Consider the following 24,637-nt stretch of genomic DNA (forward strand, 5'->3'; position numbering starts at 1 on the left):
GATCTTGCGTGAGCGTAGGAAATTTTTTGAAATTACTACGAAACCCAACAGTGGCATCCGAGCCTAGGTTTTTTTTATGTTGATGTTATATGCACGAGTAGAACACGAGTGAGTTGTGGGCGATATAAGTCATACTGCTTACCAGCATGTCATACTTTGGTTTGGCGGTATTGTTGGACGAAGCGGCCCGGACCGACATTACGCGTACGCTTACGCGAGACCGATTCTCCCGACGTGCTTTGCACATAGGTGGCTTGCGGGTGACAGTTTCTCCAACTTTAGTTTAACCGAGTGTGGCTACGCCCGGTCCTTGCAAAGGTTAAAACAGCACCAACTTGACAAACTATCGTTGTGGTTTTGATGCGTAGGTAAGATTGGTTCTTGCTTAAGCCCGTAGCAGCCACGTAAAACATGCAACAACAAAGTAGAGGACGTCTAACTTGTTTTTGCAGGGCATGTTGTGATGTGATATGGTCAAGACATGATGCTAAATTTTATTGTATAAGATGATCATGTTTTGTAACCGAGTTATCGGCAACTGGCAGGAGCCATATGGTTGTCGCTTTATTGTATGCAATGCAATCGCGCTGTAATGCTTTACTTTATCACTAAGCGGTAGCGATAGTCGTGGAAGCATAAGATTGGCGCGATGACAACGATGCTACGATGGAGATCAAGGTGTCGCGCCGGTGACGATGGTGATCACGACGGTGCTTCGGAGATGGAGATCACAAGCACAAGATGATGATGGCCATATCATATCACTTATATTGATTGCATGTGATGTTTATCTTTTATGCATCTTATCTTGCTTTGATTGATGGTAGCATTATAAGGTGATCTCTCACTAAATTATCAAGAAGTGTTCTCCCTGAGTATGCACCGTTGCGAAAGTTCTTCGTGCTGAGACACCACGTGATGATAGGGTGTGATAGGCTCTACGTTCAAATACAACGGGTGCAAAACAGTTGCACACACGGAATACTCAGGTTATACTTGACGAGCCAAGCATATACAGATATGGCCTCGGAACAAGGAGACCGAAAGGTCGAGCGTGAATCATATAGTAGATATGATCAACATAGTGATGTTCACCAATGAAACTACTCCATCTCACGTGATGATCGGACATGGTTTAGTTGATTTGGATCACGTAATCACTTAGAGGATTAGAGGGATGTCTATCTAAGTGGGAGTTCTTTAAGTAATATGATTAATTGAACTTAAATTTATCATGAACTTAGTACCTGATAGTATCTTGCTTGATTATGTATGATTGTAGATAAATGGCCCGTGTTGTTGTTCCGTTGAATTTTAATGCGTTCCTTGAGAAAGCAAAGTTGAAAGATGATGGTAGCAATTACACGGACTGGGTCCGTAACTTGAGGATTATCCTCATTGCTGCACAGAAGAATTACGTCCTGGAAGCATCGCTGGGTGCCAGGCCTACTGCTGGAGCAACACCAGATGTTGTGAACGTCTGGCAGAGCAAAGCTGATGACTACTCGATAGTTCGGTGTGCCATGCTTTACGGCTTAGAATCGGGACTTCAACGACGTTTTGAACGTCATGGAGCATATGAGATGTTCCAGGAGTTGAAGTTAATATTTCAAGCAAATGCCCGGATTGAGAGATATGAAGTCTCCAATAAGTTCTATAGCTGCAAGATGGAGGAGAACAGTTCTGTCAGTGAGCATATACTCAAAATGTCTGGGTATAATAATCACTTGATTCAGATGGGAGTTAATCTTCCAGATGATTGCGTCATTGACAGAATTCTCCAATCACTGCCACCAAGCTACAAGAGCTTCATGATGAACTATAATATGCAAGGGATGAATAAGACTATTCCCGAGCTCTTCGCAATGCTAAAAGCTGCGGAGGTAGAAATCAAAAAGGAGCATCAAGTGTTGATGGTCAACAAGACCACTAGTTTCAAGAAGAAGGGCAAAGGGAAGAAGAAGGGGAACTTCAAGAAGAACAGCAAGCAAGTTGCTGCTCAAGAGAAGAAACCCAAGTCTGGACCTAAGCCTGAAACTCAGTGCTTCTACTGCAAGCAGACTGGTCACTGGAAGCGGAACTGCCCCAAGTATTTGGCGGATAAGAAGGATGGCAAGGTGAACAAAGGTATATGTGATATACATATTATTGATGTGTACCTTACTAATGCTCGCAGTAGCACCTGGGTATTTGATACTGGTTCTGTTGCTAATATTTGCAACTATCTTGCGTGTGCGTAGGAAATTTTTTGAAATTACTACGAAACCCAACAGACTCTTGTAGGCGTTGGGACCAAAAAGATCCATATGAAGTAGCTCGAGTGGCCTCCTTGTGGTCATGATGTTCTTCACGGGATGCCTTCCTCCAACCTGTTTACCTGCTTGACAAGCACTGCAAAGTCTATCCTTATCAAATATGACGTCGTTAACTCCAAGGATATGATTTCCTTTAATAAGCTTGTCAAGGTTTCTCATGCCGACGTGACCTAGTCGTCTATGCCACAACCAACCTTTTGAGGATTTAGCAATAAAGCAAGTTTTAGGTTGTGCCTTTTTAGAGAAATCGACAATGTAAAGATCACCTCTACGTATACCGGTAAAGACCATTTTATGATTGTCTCTACGAAACACTTGGCAATCTACTTCAGTGAATAAGACATTGAAACCGAAATCCGCAAGTCTAGAAACTGAAAGTAAATTGTATCCAAGAGATTCAACGAGCATGACATTTTGAATGGAGCTATCATGTGAGATGGCCACCTTACCCTTTGAATTATCACCAAAGGTGACATATTTTCGAGGGCCGTCATTTTCAGCAAGCTCATTGAACATATCTTCGTCTCCGGTCATATGATCAGTACATCCACTATCAAGGACCCACTCCTTTCCTCCAGCCATGTAGCCGCAAAGATTTGCCATAAGACCAAAATGTCTCATTGCATCATCAAGATCATAGTCACTATCATCATCTTCATCATAATATCCATGTTCAACATCATCTTGTGATTGATCAATTCCTAGAGAGGGTAATTCATTAGGTACATGATCATCAAAGTGGTTACCTTTATGAATTCTTATAGCTTCGGATATGATATCACTAATGATTCCAACATTTCCTTTAGCATGCATGAGATTGGTAAGCTCAAATAGACAATCACCAAAACTAGGATCACTAGAGTTCATCTTAGTCAAGGCAATAGATTTATGGAGAATTTCATCTAAATTTTTCAAGGAATAATCGGGAAATCGTTCCTCAAGAAATTTCCATATAGCATAGGCACACTTAAGAGTAGGCAAACTAGCAATCAAATTTTTGGGCAGTCCTCTAATGATGAGCTCAACAGTTCTAAGATTGTGAATCATGTCAATATCTTCATCTAGGGTAGGGTGCAAAGGATCACTATGAGGTGCACAAGGACTAGCAATTTACTTGTTCAAATGATATTCATTGAAAATATCAAGCATTTCATTTTTCCACTCATGAAAATACTCTCCATCAAGAATGGGCACTCTATGTCTAAGACTCCCTAAAGTAGACACATCCATCTTCCTCCAAAGGTGTTTAAACCAAGGCAATGGAGACCAAAGCTCTGATACCAATTGAGGGGATCGAGAAGAGGTGTCTAGAGGGGGGTGATTAGACACTAAGTGCTAAAGTTGCAGTTTTTTAAACTTTTTTGGTTTAAGTGGAGTTTAGGCACAATTTCAACATTCATAATACATATCAAGCAAGCATGCAAAGAGTATATGAGCAGCGGAAAGTAAAGCATGCATCTTGCAAGAATGTAAAGGGAAGGGTTTGGAGAATTCAAACGCAATTGGAGACATGGATGTTTTTGGCGTGGTTCGGATAGGTGGTGCTATCCTACATCCACGTTGATGGAGACTTCAACCCATGAAGGGTAACGGTTGCGCGAGTCCACGGAGGGCTCCACCTACGAAGTGTCCACGAAGAAGCAACCTTGTCTATCCCACCATGGCCGTCGCCCATGAAGGACTTGCCTCACTAGCGGTAGATCTTCACGAAGTAGGCGATCTCATTGCCCTTACAAACTCCTTGGTTCAACTCCACAATCTTGTCGGAGGCTCCCAAGTGACACCTAGCCAATCTAGGAGACACCACTCTCCAAGAAGTAACAAATGGTGTGTTGATGATGAACTCCTTGCTCTTGTGCTTCAAATGATAGTCTCCCCAACACTCAACTCTCTCTCACAGGATTTGGATTTGGTGGAAAGAAGATTTGAGTGGAAAGCAACTTGGGGAAGGCTAGAGATCAAGATTCATATGGTAGGAATGGAATATCTTGAGCTCAACACAAGGGTAGGTGGTTCTCTCTCAGAACATGTGAGTTGGAAGTGTAGATGTGTTCTGATGGCTCTCTCCACGAGTGAAGAGGAGGTGGAGGGGTATATATAGCCTCCACACAAAATCTAACCGTTACACACAATTTACCAATCTCGGTGGGACCGAATCAACAAACTCGGTCGGACCGATTTAGTAAACCTAGTGACCGTTAGTGATTTTCGGTGGGACCGATATGCAACTCGGTAGGACCGATATGGTTAGGGTTAGGGCATAACGTAATCTCGGTGAGACCGATTACACAAACTCGGTGAGACCGATTTGGTAATAAGCTAACCAGAGAGTTGGTCAGGCAAACTCGGTGGGACCGATTACTAAACTCGGTTGGACCGATTTTGGTAATAAGTTAACCAGAGAGTTTGCATTGTAATCTCGGTAGTACCGATTGCCTAAACTCGGTGAGACCGATTTTGGTAATGGACATACACAGAGAGATTACAATCCCATCTTGGTGGGACCGAGATCCCTGTCGGTAGAACCGATTTGCTTAGGGTTTGGCAGTGGCTATGACATGTGAAACTCGGTGGCGCCAGATTGAAAGAATCGGTAGGTCCGAGTTTGGCTTTGGGTTTAGGTCATATGTGGAAGTGGGAAAGTAGCTGAGGGTTTTGGAGCATATCACTAAGCACATGAAGCAAGAGGCTCATTAAGCAACACCTCATCCCTCCTTGATAGTATTGGCTTTTCCTAAAGACTCAATGTGATCTTGGATCACTAAAATGTAAAATGTAGAGTCTTGATCTTGAAGCTTGAGCCAATCCTTTGTCCTTAGCATCTTGAAGGAGTTCCCACATCCTTTAGTCCATGCCACTCCATTGTTGAACTTATCTGAAACATACTAGATAAAAGTGTTAGTCCAACAAGAGATATGTTGACATCAATTACCAAAACCACCTGGGGAGCACTTGTGCTTTCAATCTCCCCCTTTTTGGTAATTGATGGCAACATACATCAAAGCTTTAGATAAAGATATAAAGAATAGCAAGTAAAGCTTTGGAAGGACATGTAACAAACATAGGCTCCCCCTACATGTATGCAATCATGTGAATATGAAATATAGAAGCATGTGAGAGCATAACCATGACAGAGTAGGCAATGTGTTACATGTATCTTGGCCATGTGCATCAGAGCAAAAGATAATTAAGGAAAATGCCTTCATGCTCATGAGTCCTTCTTGCAAACAATATGTACATAAGCAGGAATTCCTCATACTCATGATTCTGATGCATATACTTACCTTGTAGTCTTGAGTTGGCTTAGGATGGAATGAACCTGCACAAACAAGGTTAGATAACACAGGTACATCCACTAGCCAGAGCAAACAAAAGAAACCACAAGAATACCAAGACTGGGATGACATGTAGAGAGTGAGTACAAGGGACCACATTGGATTAGACATGTCCCCAAGAGTAAAGATATGCAATGAATTTGAATGATTCCTGTCCCTTAGATGTCTTGCTCCCCCTGAATCTGGTATGGGATATTGGGAGAAGATAGGGAACAGAGAATCAGAGCTAAAAGATACAAATGGATAGAGATTAATGCAAATAAGCACATATGAACATGTCTTTCCCCCAAAAAGACATGTGGCATCTCTCTGAACATCAAGCATCTGGGATCCTTGAGTATTCTCTCCCCCTGGAGATCTCTTTCTCCCCCTTAATACTCTCTCCCTTATAGGTGATAAGCTTTGATGTGATCTCTTTCTCCCCCTTTGACATCAATTTCCAAGAATGGCTTTCTGGAATCTGTCGAATGGGTTTGGTCCTTGAGACTCAGCACAAAGCAATGGATAAAACTGTGATGCTTGTAGAGGACAAGATTCATTGAGTGGAGCTGGATCAGAAGAAATATAGAACAAGTGGCAAACTGTTTTTCCTGTTGTGAAATCGGTGGCACCGAGTGGCATGTTTCGGTGGTACCGAAAGGATTCGGTTGGACCGAAAACTACAAGTCGGTGAAACCGAGTTCATCACAGAGAAAAACACTTGTCACCTCAGCTCACTAAACAAGTAAGATCTCACAAAGATTTGCAATGAATCATCTGAAAGATTTGCAATGAATTGGATGCAGAAAATGCAGAACAAAAACAAAAAGAAAAGAAAATAAAAGATCTAGATGAAGTTTTTTTTGAAAGGGGAAACAAATGTGCAAGGGAAAAATGCAATGACACAAAAAAGGACACAAGAGAACTTCATCTAGAGTTGGGCGGTGACATAGTCACCTATGTTAGAGTATATTGACTTAGGAGTCAAGTGAGAGCACTTGATCATAGGTCATACTCATCGTTTAAGCTCAAAATGGGGTTACCATTTTTCGTTTAAGCATCTTCATGTATTCACATCTTGTCGAGTTGCTTTGACTCATGACTTGGAGTAAAGCTCCTCTAAGATGGAATAACATACCTTGGTTGGTGGTGTGGATCTTGCTCATGTAGTTGAACTTGTGTGGGTTGCTCAAGGTTGATGTAGTTCATCAAGAGTTGGGAGCACCACTTAGAGTTTGAGTTCATCTACCTACATGGGTTAGTCTTGCAAGGAAGAGCACTTGTGTATCCAAAATGACAATCATGAGACTCAACATAGAATTTGCCAAAGGATATGTTTGAATGGTTTCGTGCTTCCTTGTCTTTAACCACCATTGTGTAGAGACTTGGTGATGTAGAGATTGCTCAAGATGTGAGTGAGTTGCAATCTCATAGAATTGGATTCAACCAAGTACCTACACGGGTTAGATAACATGCAAGGTGCAAATATATCCAAGACATATGAATAGCACCATAAGAGAAATATCAAGGATTAGTCATAGGCTCATGCCTCGCATGTATCAAATGGAGTTCCTACTCCAAGTTTGAAGCATCAATGATGTTCAATTCCCCTCTTAACCTGCAAAACACTTTCTCATCAAGTGGTTTAGTGAATATATCCGCCAATTGCTTATCGGTGCGAACATGCTTAAGGTTAATGTCCCCTTTGGCAACATGATCTCGAATGAAATGATGACGAACTTCAATATGCTTAGTTCGAGAATGTTGCACGGGATTGTGAGCAATCTTAATAGCACTTTCATTGTCACATAGCAACGGAACATGTTTCACATAGATCCCATAATCTTTAAGAGTTTGGGCCATCCAAAGTAATTGAGCACAACATGAACCAGCGACAATGTATTCCGCTTCGGCGGTGGATAAGGATACTGAGTTTTGTTTCTTGGAAGACCAAGACACAAGAGATCTACCAAGGAATTGACAAGTACCCGAAGTGGACTTTCTATCAATCTTGTCTCCGGCATAATCCGAGTCGGAATAGCCAACAAGATCAAAAGAGGACCTCTTAGGATACCAAATGCCAAAATTTGGTGTATGAATTAAGTATCTCACTATCCTTTTCACAGCCTTAAGTTGACATTCTTTAGGAGCAGCTTGGTATCGTGCACACATGCACACACTTAGCATAATATTGGGACGTGAGGAACATAGATATAACAATGAACCGATCATAGAGCGATAAACCTTTTGATCAACCGGTTCACCATCTTTGGTCAAATCAAGATGTCCACTAGTAGGCATGGGTGTAGGCATACCTTTGCATTCTTGCATATTGAACTTCTTGAATAAGTCTTTGGTGTACTTCGTTTGAGAGACAAATGTACCTTCCTTAGTTTGCTTGATTTGAAAACCGAGAAAGAATTTGAGTTCACTCATCATAGACATCTCAAACTTCTCCGACATTAGCTTTCCAAACTTTTCACTAAAATGAGGGTTAGTAGAACCAAATATGATATCATCAACATAAATTTGGCACACAAATAGTTCCCCATCAACCCTTTTAGTAAAAAGAGTAGAATCAATTTTACCAATTTCAAAGCCTTTTTCAGTAAGGAACTTGGTCAAGCATTTATACCATGCTCTAGGAGCTTGTTTAAGACCATAAAGGGCTTTGTGAAGTTTGTAAACATGATTAGGTTTCTTAGGATTAACAAAGCCAGGAGGTTGCTTAACATAAAATTCCTCCTCAATTTTGCCATTTAGAAAAGCACTTTTAATGTCCATTTGGTATAAGGTGATATCATGGTGATTAGCATAGGCAAGTAAGATGCGAATGGACTCAAGTCTAGCAACTGGAGCATATGTCTCACCATAGTCCATACCTTCAACTTGTGTATAGCCTTGGGCGACGAGACGTGCTTTGTTGCGAACCACTTGTCCATCTTCATCTTGCTTGTTGCGAAACACCCATTTGGTACCAATGATGTTGTGGTTGTTGTCGGGCTTCTCGACCAATGTCCACACTTGATTTCTCTCGAAGTTGTGTAGCTCTTCATGCATAGCGTTTATCCAATCCAGATCCTTCAATGCCTCTTCAACCTTCATAGGTTCAATTTTGGAAATGAATGAGTAATGTTCACAAAAGTTAGCTAAACGAGTTTTAGAGCGAGTGATTCTCCCGGTTTGGATATCTTTGTAGATTTGCTCGACGGGATGATCTTTGGCAATTCTTGCTCGAACTCGTGTAAGCTTTTGCTTGGGTCGGGGTGGAACATCCTCTTCATCTTGTTCTTCTTCTTTGGCCTTCTTCATTGTTGACGTTGTCGTTCTCTTGTCGTGGTGGAGAAGGAGGTTGTTGATGTTCGTCTTGATGCATTCCTCGTTTCTTCATCTTGGTGTGTCCCACTTGTGGATGCTTCCGTGTCGATTCTTGGTTCACCTTGTCGTGAAGTAGAAGCTTCCACTTGGACGGATGAAGTACTCTCCTTCACCTCCGTTGGACGAATTTTGCCAATGGACAAGTCTTGGATTGCTTCTGAAGGGTCTTTGTCTCCTACATCAATTGGCAATTGCTCTACTTGCGAGCCATTAGATTCATCAAACTTCACATCTACCGTCTCTTCAACCTTTCGGGTGAAATTGTTGTAGACACGGTAAGTGTGAGAGTTTGAGCCATAACCAAGTAGAAAACCTTCATGAGATTTAGGAGCAAACTTTGAACGATGATGCTTATCAAGAATGTAGCACTTTGAGCCGAATACTCGAAAGTATCCAACTTGGGGTTTGTTACCGGTGAGGAGCTCGTATGCCGTCTTGCCGAGTAGCTTGTGAAGATACAAGCGATTTGTTGCATGACAAGCTGTCTCAACCGCTTCTGCCCCAAAAGTGCTTTGGCGTCTTGTACTCATCAAGCATCGTTCTTGCCATTTCGATGAGTCCGGTTCTTCCTCTCAACAACTCCATTTTGTTGAGGTGTGTACGTAGCCGAGAACTCTGTGAAATCCCTTCTTCGTCAAGAAAGGTGTCCACATTTGCGTTCTTGAACTCCGTTCCGTTGTCACTCCGAACCTTCTTGATCTTCACGTCAAACTGATTTTGGGCCTTCCTAGCGAAGTTTTTGAAGATCTTCTGGACCTGCGACTTTGCATCAAGAAAGAACACCCACGTAAATCTTGAAAAATCATCAACTATAACTAGACCAAAAGAATTTCCACCGAGACTCTTGTAGGCGTTGGGACCAAAAAGATCCATATGAAGTAGCTCGAGTGGCCTCCTTGTGGTCATGATGTTCTTCACGGGATGCCTTCCTCCAACCTGTTTACCTGCTTGACAAGCACTGCAAAGTCTATCCTTATCAAATATGACATCGTTAACTCCAAGGATATGATTTCCTTTAATAAGCTTGTCAAGGTTTCTCATGCCAACGTGACCTAGTCGTCTATGCCACAACCAACCTTTTGAGGATTTAGCAATAAAGCAAGTTTTAGGTTGTGCCTTTTTAGAGAAATCGACAATGTAAAGATCACCTCTACGCATACCGGTAAAGACCATTTTATGATTGTCTCGACGAACATACTTGGCAATCTACCTCAGTAAATAGGACATTCAAACCGAAATCAGCAAGTCTAGATACTGAAAGTAAGTTGTAGCCAAGAGATTCAACGAGCATGACATTTTGAATGGAGCTATCATGTGAGATGGCCACCTTACCAAGGCCAACCACCTTACCCTTTGAATTATCACCAAAAGTGACATACTTTCGAGGGCCGTCATTTTCAGCAAGCTTCACGGAACATTTCTTCGTCTCCGGTCATATGATCAGTACATCCACTGTCGAGAACCCATTCCTTTCCTCCTGACACATATCCTCGAAGATTAGCCATAAGACCAAAGTGTCTCATTGCATCATCAAGATCAAAGTCACTATCATCATTCTCATCATAGTATCCATGTTCAACATGATCTTGTGATTCATCATTTCCTAGAAAGAGTGATTCATTAGATAAATGATCATCAAAGTGGTCATTTTTATGAATTCTTATAGCTTCGGATATAATATCACTAATGATCCCAACATTTCCTTTAGCATGCATGAGATTAGTAAGCTCAAATAGACAATCACCAAAACTAGGATCACTAGATTTCATTTTACTCAAGGCAATAGATTTATGGAGAATTTCATCCAAATTTTTCAAGGAATAATCGGGGAATCGTTCCTCAAGAAATTTCCATATAGTATAGGCACAATTATGAGTAGGTAAACTAGCAATCAAGCTTTTGGGCAATCCTCTAATGATGAGCTCAACGGTTCTAAGATTGCGAATCATGTCAATATCTTCATCTAGAGTGGGATGCATAGGATCAACATGAGGAGCACAAGGACTAGCAATATACTTGTTCAAATGATATTGATTGAGGATTACAAGCATCTCATTTTTCCACTCATGAAAATACTCTCCATCAAGAATAGGCACTCTATGTCTAAGACTCCCTAAAGTAGACACATCCATCTTCCTCCAATGGTGATTAAACCAAGGCAATGGAGACCAAAGCTCTGATACCACTTGTAGGATCTAGAAGTAGATGTGTCTAGAGGGGGGGTGATTAGACACTTAGTGCTAAAGTTGCAATTTTTAAGCTTTTTCGGTTTGAGTGGAGTTTTAGGCACAATTTCAACATACACAATACATATCAAGCAAGCATGCAAAGAGTATATGAGCAGCGGAATGTAAAGCATGCAACTTGCAAGAATGTAAAGGGAAGGGTTTGGAGAATCAAACGCAATTGGAGACACGGATGTTTTTCCCGTGGTTCGGATAGGTGGTGCTATCCTACATCCACGTTGATGGAGACTTCAACCCACGAAGGGTAACGGTTGCGCGAGTCCACGGAGGGCTCCACCCACGAAGGGTCCACGAAGAAGCAACCTTGTCTATCCCACCATGGCCATCGCCCACGAAGGACTTGCCTCACTAGCGGTAGATCTTCACGAAGTAGGCGATCTCCTTACCCTTACAAACTCCTTGGTTCAACTCCACAATCTTGTCGGAGGCTCCCAAGTGACACCTAGCCAATCTAGGAGACACCACTCTCCAAGAAGTAACAAATGGTGTGTTGATGATGAACTCCTTGCTCTTGTGCTTCAAATGATAGTCTCCCCAACACTCAACTCTCTCTCACAGGATTTGGATTTGGTGGAAAGAAGATTTGAGTGGAAAGCAACTTGGGGAAGGCTAGAGATCAAGATTCATATGGTAGGAATGGAATATCTTGGTCTCAACACATGAGTAGGGTTCTCTCTCAGAACATATGAGTTGGAAGTGTAGATGTGTTCTGATGGCTCTCTCCACGAATGAAGAGGAGGTGGAGGGGTATATATAGCCTCCACACAAAATCCAACCGTTACACACATTTACCAATCTCGGTGGGACCGAATCAACAAACTCAGTCGGACCGAAAAGGTAAACCTAGTGACCGTTAGAGATTTTCGGTGGGACTGACATGCAACTCGGTAGGACCGATATGGTTAGGGTTTGGGCATAACGTAATCTCGGTGAGACCGATTACACAAACTCGGTGAGACCGATTTGGTAATAAGCTAACCAGAGAGTTGGTCAGGCAAACTCGGTGGGACCGATTACTCTCGGTGAGACCGATTATACGGTAATGAGAACCAGAGGATTGCATTGTATCTCTATACGCGATCGTACCGATATGCCTGAGAGCGGATACGGGCTGGATAGACTGATTTCGTAGGGCATATGACATACAACGTTGGAGATTACTTAACCTATCTCCATTCAAATCAAGGATGAAGACGACTGATCCCTATCGCGTAGGAAACCGAATTTTCATGGGATTGTTTTGCAAGTGGGTTGGGCTAATGAACATATGAAACTCTATCCTCATATAAGCGGGCCGATAAGAAAGAATCCGTCGAATGATATCGAGCTTTGAGAGCTTAGGGTTATAGGTCATTGTTGCGAAGATGGTGAAGTGAGTTGAGGGTTTTTCGCTCGGTTTTGAGCATGTAGCAATATGCGAATAAACACTAAAGCTGAAGGAGCTCATTAAGGCACTTGAGAAAGAGGCTCATTAAGCAACACTCATCCCTCCTTGATAGTATTGGCTTTTCCTATGGACTCAATGTGATCTTGGATCACTAAAATGTAAAATGAAGAGTCTTGAGCTTTAAACTTTAGCCAATCCTTTGTCCTTAGCATCTTGGAGAACTTCCCACAACCTTTAGTCCATGCCACTCCATTGTTGAACTTATCTGAAACATACTAGATAGAAAGTTAGTCCAACAAGAGATATGTTGACATTAATTACCAAAACCACCTGGGGAGCACTTGTGCTTTCAGCTCTACCTCGGCTTAGTCGCCGCGTGTGTTGGATCCTATTCATCGAGGGCATCAATGATCAAGCTTTGTGCTTGGTGTATTCAAGGCTTGCTAGTGGCTCCTTTGGTATCTTGTATCTTTGTCGTTTATGGTTGTTTCTTCCTTTCTTTTGTCTTCTTGAACTTGTGGTTCGGTGGCTGCTTTATGATATAAAGTGAGGGGAAACCCTTTGTCGTTAAACAAACACTACTAATATTTTTTACTAGATGAATGTGTAGGAACAAATTTGAAAAGTTGACCGAGATTCTCAGTAGAATGAGCGCTAGTAGCTCCCTATTTTCTAATAAGAGTCATTTTTAGCAAATCTAATGAGAGCCCTAGCACCGGTTCTTCGTTAATCAACTAGAGATAATTCACAATACAAAAGTTTTATTTGAAACGAACTCATTGAGGCACTAATCAGCTTGGGCGCCTCATGTTCATTCAGTTGGTGGACTTGTACGCATGCTCATCTCGGTGGACAGTTTCTAGCCAACTAGATCTCACCTCGGCCACGTTAAGACTAAGCAGGTACAACACCAACAGCACGATAGGTCCAGTTGCTCTGTCACACACTCTATCAACTGCCAAAAAAGAAGAATTAAGTGCAGCATCTTCCCACAGGTTAATCGCTCTTCAAGACAAACCTAACTAATGCGCTACTCCTCACGAGTTGTGTGCCCTACTGTCATGCTTGCCACATGCTCTCGTTGTCTTCTTAAGTTCCTACAGTGTTGGGCTCACTATTCATACCTTCTCTACATTATCCCTTTAGCCCGCTCTTCACTCACTCGAGAATCAGAATGTAACGCTTATATTTATTAAACACCATCTTTAGCTAGGTATCATTTCTATAGATTTGTTTGTTGCAATTGTACCACTTGAGATATTAGAGGAAACTGACTGGCTCTTATATCCACTCCCGGTTTGCCTAGATTTGATGGGTTCAAACCTTCAAGAAAATATGACATTCAATTTGTTTAGCTTGTCTATTCCCAGACCTCTTGCATTGTCGTAATCCGACAATATGCAGGTAGAGGAACAAACAGCAGCCGCCTGCCCTAGAGGCACACTTGTGTATGGAGCGCCACCCACCCTTGATGAGCTCCAAATATTTCTCCTCTCACCGAGGGGTGGCCTCTCATGAAAATATGCTCGATACTCTAAACATGTGGTACAAGTCGCGAGAGTGGCGATAGAGCTCACGAGCTCGTTTGCTCCTGCTAGGTGGACCAATGGAACAGCATGATGTTGGAGCTTGCATTCAGTGCTTGCGGAAACACGGATGGGTTCGCTCTGGCAAAAGGCAGGCATGTGGACGTGGGCCTGTATGACGAAGCAACAACGTGGGTGGTTGCAGTAACAGAGACGTAATGATGTTCCGTTGCTACAGTATGAAACACTCTTTTTTTTTACTTGGGATGCAACACTTCGCTGTAAAATAGGTTATTTTGGAGTGAACGCACTTCCTCTAAAACCAAAAAAAAAATAGAAATGGAAAACCGAAAAAAGTTAGCAACACACCTTGCAAAAAAGGTGTGGGGGGGGGGGGGCCGCTCTATTATTTTATTTTCTTTTCCGGTTCTATTTAAATTTTTTATTCTTTTGGGAAAATTGCATGTGCTAAAATATAAATAGTGGACGTACGTTAAAGAGTGGATATAAAAAAGTTCATGCGTATTTTGATTTTTTTTATATGTGTGTAAAAAATAACTGCCGCGCGGCATATCTCGAGGAAAATGTGTGCCTAGTGATTCAGTGAGCGGGTGAGCTCGTGCGCTCCTATGACTATTCGGATATAGATACATTTGAACTACATGTATAAACAAATTGCCTCTGTAGCACGATGACAAATAGCCGTCTTGGCAAAAGAGCTCATCAGCTCTCGACATTCATAAGTTATGACAGCTTTTAATGCTCTGTACACGTTCAGATCGAGCACCAACCGAACAAACTTATATCTTGTGCTACCAAACATCAATTTCTCTCATGCTACCATTTTTCCTGAAAAAAATCTATCTTAAAAAAAATCAAAAACAATTGTGGGTGTTTACAATATGTAGGAATTTCAAGTTAAAATACGAAATACACATGGATAACTAAAAAAGCGAATCCAAATGTGAACAATGTCATTATACCTTTTGTCGTTTAGTGATAGTGTCATGATAATTTGTCTTTTTTGTTTCTCAATGTGTATTTCAAAAAAATTATATGAACTTTCTACAGATTGTAGACACATGTCTTGTGAACACTCATAATTATTTTCAGAATTTCTTAAAGCATGTAATATGTTTTTTGAAAAACTATAGCATGGGAACACCTAATGTGTGATAGAACCTGATATTCCCAGCATCTTGAGATAACTGTTTGCTTGAGTCTCAATGCAGAACCAGATTTTTTTCCTGTCATCCATCCAGAACCAGATAGCCAGAGAGCGCCGACTGCTTCGCACTGTTGCCTTGAATTAGTCTACGCTCTTGGCAGGGTAATGTCCTGGGCGCTGGTACAGGACGGAGCGGGACATCGGCGCTGTTACCTTGGAACGACGTGATGGGACAACGTGGGCCAGCTGCGTACATTAAAGCTGTGTCATCTGACCCATGAGCCTATTTCTTTTGCAAATCTTGAGATGTGGGACGGTGTGCGATACCGTGATCACGCGAGAACGAGCGCTCCTTCCAATTTTCCTACAAGTCGCTTGCTTTATTGATGAAAGCAAGAAATTATAGGTTCTCATTTCTGAAAATCATCTTGGCAGTGTCCAGAACCTTTCTGTGGGGGCATGTACTTTCCTTTTTACCACTCACTTTCTCTTGAGGTACAAGCCACCATGACTCGCGTCCATAGAAAGGGGCCACTTGTCAAGACGTCGGGAGCTTCATCTTAAAACTAGTCAAATGACCCTATACTCACCCTCGGGTCAGCCGGTCAGGTAGCGAATCCTCGCGTCGTCCCTCACCGTTCCCTCGCGTCGCCCTCTCGAGGGCGATTCGGGGCGACCGATCTCCCCGTCCGCCTCCCCCTTCTCGATTCCTTCCCTCACCGTCGCCGGAGCCGGGCGCCGGGTCCCCCGCGCGGCCGCCGATGAGGGTGGCGGCGAGGCCCTCGGCCGCGACGCCGCTCGGGCTCGGGCCTAGGGTTTGAGGCGGCAGCCTCTGCTGGTGAGGGCGGCGTCTACCTTGGCGGGCGGCGCTCGCCGGTGTTGAGGGCAGCGTCTATTCGGCCGCGCGGGCGGCGAGTTGGCGTTGGATGCGGGCGCCGCGTTGGAGGGTTCCCCTGCTGCTCTCCTTCGCCAGATCTGAAGACGGCACCCCCGTGCTGCTGCTTCCTCCTCGTCAGTCCCGCCGGATCCGGTGGCTGACTGCACGGACGTGGGGTTGCTATCTCTAGATCGGAGTAATTTCTTGGCCGGCTACGGCGGCCACGACGTCTGCGGCGCTCCGAGCGTTGTTTCCTTCTTGAAGGCGGCTTCGAGATCCAGCTCCCTCCCCCTCGTCCTCCCCCTGTAGCCGGGTGAAAACCCACAACTTTGGTTGGGCGGCGGCGGTGCCCGGCTCCGTCACCTTCTTGAAGGCGCCGCTTTGGGTCTGCCGGGAGGTGGGACAGCTGCAGCGCGTTCTTGGCGTTCCTGATGGCGGCGGTTGTCTCTTTAGTGGTGTCACTTCGCCATGGCGGTCGGCTGGTCCGGCTCTCGTGGTGATTGTGGTGCTCAACTCTTCGCCGTGTCTTCCTGGGGTGCTCCCGTTCAGAGAGGCTGGAGGTGGAGCGGCTTCGTCTTGCACGGAGCTTCGGTGGAGATGTCAAGTCATGCCTGACCGACAGGTGCTGTCATGCCTGGTCGGCAGTGTTGGAAATATGCCCTAGAGGCAATAATAAAATGATTATTATATTTCCTTGTTCATGATAATTGTCTATTATTCATGCTATAATTGTATTATCCGGAAATCGTAATACATGTGTGAATACATAGACCACAATGTGTCCCTAGTGAGCCTCTAGTTGACTAGCTCGTTGATCAACAGATAGTCATGGTTTCCTGGCTATGGACATGGGGATGTCATTGATAACGGGATCACATCATTAGGAGAATGATGTGATGGACAAGACCCAAACCTAAGCATAGCATAAAGATCGTGTAGTTCGTTTGCTAGAGCTTTTGCAATGTCAAGTATCATTTCCTTAGACCATGAGGTTGTGCAACTCCCGGATACCGTAGGAGTGCTTTGGGTGTGCCAAACGTCACAACGTAACTGGGTGGCTATAAAGGTACACTACGGGTATCTCCGAAAGTGTCTGTTGGGTTGGCACGAATCGAGACTGGGATTTGTCACTCCGTATGACGGAGAGGTATCTCTGGGCCCACTCGGTAATGCATCATCATAATGAGCTCAATGTGACCAAGGGGTTGGTCACGGGATCATGCATTACGGTACGAGTAAAGTGACTTGCCGGTAACGAGATTGAACAAGGTATTGGGATACCGACGATCGAGTCTCGGGCAAGTAACGTACCGATTGACAAAGGGAATTGAATACGGGATTGATTAAGTCCTCGACATCGTGGTTCATCCGATGAGATCATCGAGGAGCATGTGGGAGCCAACATGGGTATCCAGATCCCGCTGTTGGTTATTGACCGGAGAGGCGTCTCGGTCATGTCTGCGTGTCTCCCGAACCCGTAGGGTCTACACACTTAAGGTTCGGTGACGCTAGGGTTGTAGAGATATTAGTATGCAGTAACCCGAAAGTTGTTCAAGTCCCGGATGAGATCCCGGACGTCACGAGGAGTTCCGGAATGGTCCGGAGGTAAAGATTTATATATAGGAAGTCCAGTTTCGGCCAGCGGGAAGGTTTCGGGGGTTACCGGTATTGTACCGGGACCACCGGAAGGGTCCCGGGGGTCCACCGGATGGGGCCACCTATCCCGGAGGGCCCCATGGGCTGAAGTGGCGTGGGAACCAGCCCCTGATGGGCTGGTGCGCCCCACCCAAGGGCCCAAGGCGCCTAGGGTTGGAAACCCTAGGGGGCCGTTGCCCCCCGAGGGGGCATGCGCCCCCCTGGTTGGAAACCCTAGGGGGCCGTTGCCCCCCGAGGGGGCATGCGCCCCCCTGGTTGGAAACCCTAAGGGGGCCGTTGCCCCCAGGGGCCCGCCCCCTTTAGATGGGATCTCCCAAGGGGGCATGCGCCCCCTAGCCCCTTATATTAGTGGAAGGGAGGGAGGGCAGCCGCACCTTGCTCTTGGCTGCCTCCCTCTCCCTCTCCAACACATCCTCCTCCTCCATAGAGCTTGGCGAAGCCCTGCCGGAGTACTGCAGCTCCATCACCACCACGCCGTCGTGCTGCTGCTGGAGCCATGTTCCTCAACCTCTCCTTCCCCTTGCTAGATCAAGAAGGAGGAGACGTTACACTGACCGTATGTGTGTTGAACGCGGAGGTGCCGTCCGTTCGGCGCTAGGATCTTCGGTGGTTTGGATCACGTTGAGTACGCCTTCCTCATCCCCGTTCTTTGAACGCTTCCGCGCGTGACTACAAAGGTATGTAGATGCAATCCAATCACTCGTTGCTAGATGAACTCCTAGATGGATCTTGGTGAAACCATAGGAAAATTTTTGTTTTCTGCAACGTTCCCCAATAGTGGCATCATGAGCTAGGTCTATGGGTAGTTCTCTTGCACGAGTAGAACACAAATTTGTTGTGGGCGTTGATGTTGTCAACTTTCTTGCCGCTACTAGTCTTATCTTGCTTCAACAGTATTGTGGGATGAAGCGGCCCGGACCAACCTTACACGTACGCTTACGTGAGACCGGTTCCACCGACTAACATGCACAAGTTGCATAAGGTGGCTGGCGGGTGTCTGTATCTCCCACTTTAGTTGGAGCGGATTCGATGAAAAGGGTCCTTATGAATGGTAAATAGAAGTTGACAAATCACGTTGTGGCTTTAACGTAGGTAAGAAAATGTTCTTGCTAGAACCCTATTTCAGCCACGTAAAACTTGCAACAACAATTAGAGGACGTCTAACTTGTTTTTGCAGCAAGTGCTTTGTGATATGATATGGCCAAAGTTGTGATGAATGATGAATGATATATATGTGATGTATGAGATGTTCATGCTATTGTAATAGGAATCACGACTTGCATGTCGATGAGTATGACAACCGGCAGGAGCCATAGGAGTTGTCTTTATTTTTTGTATGACCTGCGTGTCATTGAGAAACGCCATGTAAATTACTTTACTTTATTGCTAAACGCGTTAGCCATAGTAGTAGAAGTAATAGTTGGCGAGCAACTTCATGGAGACACGATGATGGAGATCATGGTGTCATGCCGGTGACAAGATGATCATGGAGCCCCAAGATGGAGATCAAAGGAGCTATGTGATATTGGCCATATCATGTCACTATTATTATTTGATTGCATGTGATGTTTATCATGTTTCTGCATCTTGTTTGCTTAGAACGACGGTAGTAAATAAGATGATCCCTCATAATAATTTCAAGAAAGTGTTCCCCCTAACTGTGCACCGTTGCGACAGTTCGTTGTTTCGAAGCACCACGTGATGATCGGGTGTGATAGATTCTAACGTTCACATACAACGGGTGTAAGACAGATTTACACGTGCAAACACTTAGGTTGACTTGACGAGCCTAGCATGTACAGACATGGCCTCAGAACACAGAAGACCGAAAGGTCAAGCATGAGTCGTATAGAAGATACGGTCAACATGAAGATGTTCACCGATGTTGACTAGTCCGTCTCACGTGATGATCGGACACGGCCTAGTTAACTCGGATCATGTTATACTTAGATTACAGGAGGGATGTCTATCTAAGTGGGAGTTCATTGAATAATTTGATTAGATGAACTTAATTATCATGAACTTAGTCTAAAATCTTTACAATATGTCTTGTAGATCAAATGTCCAACGTAGTCCTCAACTTCAACGCGTTCCTAGAGAAAACCAAGCTGAAAGACGATGGCAGCAACTACACGGACTGGGTACGGAACCTGAGGATCATCCTCATAGCTGCCAAGAAAGATTATGTCCTACAAGCACCGCTAGGTGACGCACCTGTTCTCCCTGCAGAACAAGACGTTATGAACGCTTGGCAGGCACGTACCGATGACTACTCCCTCGTTCAGTGCGGCATGCTTTACAGCTTAGAACCGGGGCTCCAAAAGCGTTTTGAGAGACACGGAGCATATGAGATGTTCGAAGAGCTGAAAATGGTTTTTCAAGCTCATGCCCGGGTCGAGAGATATGAAGTCTCCGACAAATTCTTTAGCTGTAAGATGGAGGAAAATAGTTCTGTCAGTGAGCACATACTCACTATGTCTGGGTTGCATAACCGCTTGACTCAGCTGGGAGTTAATCTCCCGGATGACGCGGTCATTGACAGAATCCTTCAGTCGCTTCCACCGAGCTACAAGAGCTTTGTGATGAACTTCAATATGCAGGGGATGGAAAAGACCATTCCTGAAGTATTTGCAATGCTGAAATCAGCAGAGGTAGAAGTCAGAAAGGAACATCAAGTGTTGGTGGTGAATAAAACCACTAAGTTCAAGAAGGGCAAGGGAAAGAAAGCCTTCAAGAAGGACGGCAAGGGAGTTGCCGCACCCGGCAAGCAAGCTGCCGGGAAGAAGCCAAAGAATGGACCCAAGCCCGAGACTGAGTGCTTTTATTGCAAGGAAAGTGGTCACTGGAAGCGGAACTGCCCCAAATACTTAGCGGACAAGAAGGCCGGCAAAACAAAAGGTATATGTGATATACATGTAATTGATGTGTACCTTACCAGTACTCGTAGTAGCTCCTGGGTATTTGATACCGGTGCAGTTGCTCACATTTGTAACTCAAAACAGGAGCTGCGGAATAAGAGGAGACTGGCGAAGGATGAGGTGACGATGCGCGTCGGGAATGGTTCCAAGGTCGATGTGATCGCCGTCGGCACGCTACCTCTACATTTACCTACGGGATTACTTTTGAACCTCAATAATTGTTATTTAGTGCCAAGTTTGAGCATGAACATTGTATCAGGATCTCGTTTAATTCGAGATGGCTACTCATTTAAATCCGAGAATAATGGTTGTTCTATTTATATGAGAGATATGTTTTATGGTCATGCTCCGATGGTGAATGGTTTATTCTTAATGAATCTCGAGCGTAATACTACACATGTTCCTAGTGTGAGTACCAAAAGATGTAAGATTGATAATGATAGTCCCACATACTTGTGGCACTGCCGCCTTGGTCACATAGGTGTCAAACGCATGAAGAAGCTCCATGCTGATGGACTTTTAGAGTCTCTTGATTACGAATCATTTGACACGTGCGAACCATGCCTCATGGGTAAAATGACCAAGACTCCGTTCTTAGGAACAATGGAGCGAGCAACCAACTTATTGGAAATCATACATACTGATGTGTGCGGTCCAATGAGTGTTGAGGCTCGCGGTGGCTATCGTTATGTTCTCACCCTCACTGATGACTTGAGTAGATATGGGTATGTCTACTTAATGAAACACAAGTCTGAGACCTTTGAAAAGTTCAAGGAATTTCAGAGTGAGGTTGAGAATCAACGTGACAGGAAAATCAAGTTCCTGCGATCAGATCGTGGAGGAGAATACTTGAGTCATGAGTTTGGCACACACTTAAGAAAATGTGGAATAGTTTCACAGCTCACGCCGCCTGGAACACCTCAGCGTAATGGTGTGTCCGAACGTCGTAATCGCACTCTATTAGATATGGTGCGATCTATGATGTCTCTTGCCGATTTACCGCTATCTTTTTGGGGGTATGCTTTAGAGACTGCCGCATTCACTTTAAATAGGGCTCCGTCGAAATCCGTTGAGACGACACCGTATGAATTATGGTTTGGGAAGAAACCTAAGCTGTCGTTTCTAAAAGTTTGGGGATGCGATGCTTATGTCAAGAAACTTCAACCTGAAAAGCTCGAACCCAAGTCGGAAAAATGCGTCTTCATAGGATACCCTAAAGAAACTTATGGGTATACCTTCTACCTCAGATCCGAAGGCAAGATCTTTGTTGCCAGGAATGGATCCTTTCTAGAGAAAGAGTTTCTCTCGAAAGAAGTAGGTGGGAGGAAAGTGGAACTTGATGAAGTATTGCCTCTTGAACCGGTAAATGGCGCAACTCAAGAAAATGTTCCTGAGGTGCCTGCACCGACTAGAGAGGAAGTTGTTCATGATGATCAAGATACTTCTGATCAAGCTCCTACTGAAATTCGAAGGTCCACAAGAACACGTTCCGCACCAGAGTGGTACGGCAACCCTGTCTTGGAAATCATGTTGTTAGACAACGGTGAACCTTCGAACTATGAAGAAGCGATGGCGGGACCGGATTCCAACAAATGGCTAGAAGCCATGAAATCCGAGATAGGATCCAGGTATGAAAACGAAGTATGGACTTTGACTGACTTGCCCGTTGAACGGCGAGCCATAGAAAATAAATGGATCTTTAAGAAGAAGACAGATGCGGATGGTAATGTGACCATCTATAAAGCTCGGCTTGTCGCTAAGGGTTATCGACAAGTTCAAGGGGTTGACTACGATGAGACTTTCTCACCGGTAGCGAAGCTAAAGTCCGTCCGAATCATGTTAGCGATTGCCGCATTCTATGATTATGAAATATGGCAAATGGACGTCAAAACGGCATTCCTTAATGGTTTCCTTAAGGAAGAATTGTATATGATGCAGCCGGAAGGTTTTGTCGATCCTAAGAATGCTAACAAGGTGTGCAAGCTCCAACGCTCGATTTATGGGCTGGTGCAAGCATCTCGGAGTTGGAACATTCGCTTTGATGAGATGATCAAAGCGTTTTGGTTTACGCAGACTTATGGAGAAGCCTGCGTTTACAAGAAAGTGAGTGGGAGCTCTGTAGCATTTCTCATACTATATGTAGATGACATACTTTTGATGGGAAATGATATAGAACTCTTGGACAGCATCAAGGCCTACTTGAATAAAAGTTTTTCAATGAAGGACCTTGGAGAAGCTGCTTATATATTAGGCATCAAGATCTACAGAGATAGATCAAGACGCCTCATAGGTCTTTCACAAAGCACATACCTTGATAAGATTTTGAAGAAGTTCAAAATGGATCAGTCCAAGAAAGGGTTCTTGCCTGTTTTGCAAGGTATGAAATTGAGCTCAGCTCAATGTCCGACCACGGCAGAAGAGATAGAAGAGATGAGTGTCATCCCCTATGCCTCAGCCATAGGTTCTATTATGTATGCCATGCTGTGTACCAGACCTGATGTAAACCTTGCCGTAAGTTTGGTAGGAAGGTACCAAAGTAATCCCGGCAAGGAACACCGGACAGCGGTCAAGAATATCCTGAAGTACCTGAAAAGGACTAGGGAAATGTTTCTCGTTTATGGAGGTGACGAAGAGCTCGTCGTAAAGGGTTACGTCGACGCTAGCTTCGACACAGATTTGGATGACTCTAAGTCACAAACCGGATACGTGTATATGTTGAATGGTGGAGCAGTGAGCTGGTGCAGCTGCAAACAGAGCGTCGTGGCGGGATCTACATGTGAAGCGGAGTACATGGCAGCCTCGGAGGCAGCACATGAAGCAATATGGGTGAAGGAGTTCATCACCGACCTAGGAGTCATACCCAATGCGTCGGGGCCAATCAAACTCTTTTGTGACAACACTGGAGCTATTGCACTTGCCAAGGAGCCCAGGTTTCACAAGAAGACAAGGCACATCAAGCGTCGCTTCAACTCCATTTGTGAAAATGTTCAAGATGGAGACATAGAGATTTGTAAAGTACATACGGACCTGAATATAGCAGATCCGTTGACTAAACCTCTCCCTAGGGCAAAACATGATCAACACCAGAATTCCATGGGTGTTCGATTCATCACAATGTAACTAGATTATTGACTCTAGTGCAAGTGGGAGACTGTTGGAAATATGCCCTAGAGGCAATAATAAAAGGATTATTATTATATTTCTTTGTTCATGATAATTGTTTTTATTCATGCTATAATTGTGTTATCCGGAAATCGTAATACATGTGTGAATAATAGACCCTAATATGTCCCTAGTAAGCCTCTAGTTGACTAGCTCGTTGATCAACAGATAGTCATGGTTTCCTGGCTATGGACATTGGATTTCATTGATAATGGGATCACATCATTAGGAGAATGATGTGATGGACAAGACCCAATCCTAAGCATAGCACAAGATCATGTAGTTCGTATGCTAAAGCTTTTCTAATGTCAAGTATCATTTCCTTAGACCATGAGATTGTGCAACTCCCGGATACCGTAGGAGTGCTTTGGGTGTGCCAAACGTCACAACGTAACTGGGTGGCTATAAAGGTACACTACAGGTATTTCCGAAAGTGTCTGTTGGGTTGACACGGATCGAGACTGGGATTTGTCACTCCATATAACGGAGAGGTATCACTGGGCCCACTCGGTAATGCATCATCATTATGAGCTCAAGGTGACCAAGTGGTTGATCATGGGATCATGCATTACGGTACGAGTAAAGTGACTTGCCGGTAACGAGATTGAACAAGGTATTGGGATACCGACGATCGAGTCTCGGGCAAGTAACATACCGATTGACAAAGGGAATTGTATACGGGGTTGATTA

Source organism: Triticum urartu, chromosome 2 (assembly GCF_003073215.2).
Source record: "Triticum urartu cultivar G1812 chromosome 2, Tu2.1, whole genome shotgun sequence".
Taxonomy (NCBI): Eukaryota; Viridiplantae; Streptophyta; class Magnoliopsida; order Poales; family Poaceae; genus Triticum; species Triticum urartu.